Raw genomic sequence first — 3,677 nt, forward strand, 5'->3', positions numbered from 1 at the left:
GCCGACCAGTCTGTGTAGGGGGCAGGGAACTGTCCTTGCATCAGAAAGGTTCTGGGTTCGAATCCCGGGCAAGGCATGGATGTTTCTTTCCCTCTATCTGTGTTCTATGTCCTTTCTCCTTTGTGTGTGAATGTGACCCGCCCTATAAACGGGTTGTGGTTGTGTGACGTGGGCGACGCTGCTCCACCGCCGTGGCTTCGCCACAGGTGCTCACTGGGTAACAAAAAGAGAGTTAGCAGTTCTGGCACTTTCTGTGGCCAATAGACAATAGTTCCAAGTGCCCGCTATTGAAAAAAAATAATCTTAAGCATTCATGAAAAATTGTAGATAATTTATTTAAAATGAACATGAAAATTCGTTTTTAAGCTGGTGTAAAGTCTGGTTTTTAGATAACAGTCATTTAAGAACTTAAAATCATTTGTCTATCTATTGTTATCGCCGTGCACAGAAACTGCTATATCTCTGTACAAACAAAAGTATAGTATTTTTAGAAAGCTAAGGGTATGGGAATTCTAAATGTATAATAAACTCATTTTCGAAAATTTTACCCAAAATAATGTTTCAGCACTAGTCAGATACCTTAATTTAATAATTTTATAGTGAATAGCATTATACTGATTCACGCAGAAACACAAATCTAGTGCTATTGTCTCAAAGATATCTGTTCTTTTAAATATATTTATGGCATATCAAATTTACACAAAAGTATAACTTATCTCATAAACTTGCAAATTTTTTAGCCGGTTACGCACTCGTATAAGGTGTTGCTCACAACACTGGTTGAAGAGCTGAAGTTAGTGAGCTCGATCCTACCAGCTGACATTGCAATCGGAGGGTATACTCAGCGCAATGTTAAGTCTGCCGTTACTGAAAGTCCTCTCGTTGGTTGTAGTGTGGAAGTTCGGGGAGGGGTACCGCATCAAACGTTATTCACGTTGTCTGACCTGAGTCAACACGACGTGGCATTCCGTCGTGACAATCCGTTNTTCTTAAAAAATCTGTAATATCATGTGCTTTTCAAACTTAAAGTTTATGTTACTGATACTTTAGTATATACTCTTAGAACAACAGAACCTTCAGAATAACACCAAATAAGCGAGTGGCGCCAATTTCGGTGTATCATCTGGCAACCCCCTTGGACAAAAATATGACGGCAGCGCATGCGCTCTTGGATATTGTCATCACTCTTTTCAATACAGGCACTCTAGTTGTAGTGTGGAAGTTCGGGGAGGGGTACCGCATCAAACGTTATTCACGTTGTCTGACCTGAGTCAACACGACGTGGCTTTCCGACGTGATAATCCGTTAAAAATTAGAGCCCTGAAAATGGGGCTAGGTGCTTGGACATACATGGGTGGTGCGTGTAATTTTGAACTTAATTTAAAAAGTGAGTAAAAGAAAGAATTTGAAACTTGGACATTTGTGGATTTGAATAAAATTTTTTTTTTGTAACTGTTATATTTTTACCCAATTTTTTTAACTACTTAACAGAGTCGTGATGACTTAGGCGATAGAGCATTTGATTACCAATGAGGTTCGAATCCCAGTGATGGCTGGTTGATACGAATTCCGCATCCAGCTTACACCGACCGCAATGCTGACATGAAATATCCTGGGTGTTCATCAAATATCATGGGTTAGAGTCCCCTTGCAGTTAAGCTAACCGTGGGAGGTTTTCGCGGATTTCTTCTGCATGTAACACAAGTGCTGGCTAGTTCCATCAAAAAGCCCTTCACGAAGGCAAATTTCAACCAATACTTAGTCCAGGATTTCCCTTCTCTACTGGATTGGGCTCAAAATTACAAGGCTATGGAGTTGGACATTAGTAGTCGTAAATTCCAGAATATGGCCAGCGACGGTTATAAAATTATAAAAAATAAAATAACTACTTAACAGCATGCATACAGTTAAAGTTGTCTTGCTGAATGTTGGACTTATGTACAAGAATAGTTTTTTTTCTCAATAAACTGGAGCTAATTTGAAAGAGAAATGTTTAAAATGCAGGGTTTCTTCATTTAAAAAAATCAAAACCTAGAAAAGTATTAAACTATAATCCTATATGGCAGAGATTTACATTAGTATTACATATTCGGACACCCACTTAAAAACCTCATGGTGTGGGAGTGTTTTTCATGATTTGGTCAAGTCCCTTAGTTCCTGTGGTTTAAAAATAAATTCTAAAAAGTATAATGGAAACACTCTGGGCATGCTGTTCTCCAAACTTTTCCTTTTACAAAATCCATATAAAGTTTTGTTATATGCATATTTTAAATTTCTTGTCACTTGAAATTCCAGTTTCACTACTACCGGGTCTTAAAATCTAAGAACTTAATTGTTTAGAGCATGATAAAAATTTGATTGCATCTAACGGAGAAAAAAAACTGCAACAGAAACTGCCATCTACAGTATTGATTCCTTGTTAGAGAAAACGATGAAACTCACTAAAATATTAATATAAACTGTTTCTTAATTCTCATCACTTCAGTTAAGAAACTACTGTTAATTAATGTTTCACGGTATGACTGCAATTCCTGTACCTTAAATTAAAATATATCAAATGAAAGATTACAGTGATTTTCTGGAATTAGAAAAATCATGGATTTTTTAGTTATCTAATTTTCTTTTTCGAACATCATGAAATTATAGTGAACAGNTAATCAGCAACCCTTAAAGTATGTACGTTTTTGACTTCATTTCTGACAATGATTATAAAACTATTTTTAAAGGACGCTCTTAAATCAATATGTTAAGATCTATATCTTAAATTTATATCATAAAAGCCACCTCCTACATTTTTAAATTGCTTAGTAACTTACTGAGCTTAGTTCCATACGTATTGCTTGAAATTTTCAATTAATATTTATGTTTTGATTTCTCTTTTTTGTGAGACCTAAATTATATTTATAGTTAAGGAGACATATTATCTACTTACCGATATCAACATATTCCTTTTATTTTTAAGTCTGTCCATCTAGAAATCACTCATTTACCTACTAAGGTTAATGTAAAATGTTGTTTTTCGAATAACTGAATCTGAATAAGAATATCTGAATAAGAATTAAGCTTTGGCATACCTTACAATAACAGCATTCGGATACAAAGTTTTAAGCCTAATCTCATCAAACTTAACTTGATGATTAAACTAACAACAGAAGCAAAGAGTGCTGCATCTGTTGTAGAAAGAGGCATTCTCTTAGTATGAAATGAGGAGCTTCGAATTAATTAATTTTCTGTTTCAAGATTACGATTTGAAAAGGTTTTTGTTTTAATTGCTAATTTTTTTTGATTTGAGCGAGATGAAACAAAAGACAGGGGCAATAATATTAAGTTTATAAAGGTACAAAGATTTCCTGTTCTTTATTTAAAATAAATACTTATAATCAATTTTAAAATTAGGCCTCGTGAAAATAACTTTATGACACTGCTTTATTTGTATTGATAAACAATTGCCCTTTTAGCAGTTATATAATTAATAATTTAAACCTTTTGCATACGTCCAATTTATAATCAAAAAATATATTCGATACAATAGAAAGATTTTGAACCAATTTCCATGCAGTTAAACTCTTCATACCATTTAAATACTCACTACTTAATCTCTAATCGACAAGTAATTCTTTCGCACTTGCTCAGTGTGTATCTAGTCAAGCAACAGAAATAAAATTAGTGGAACTGAG

The sequence above is a fragment of the Parasteatoda tepidariorum genome, chromosome 4 (genome assembly GCF_043381705.1).
Source record: "Parasteatoda tepidariorum isolate YZ-2023 chromosome 4, CAS_Ptep_4.0, whole genome shotgun sequence".
Taxonomy (NCBI): domain Eukaryota; kingdom Metazoa; phylum Arthropoda; class Arachnida; order Araneae; family Theridiidae; genus Parasteatoda; species Parasteatoda tepidariorum.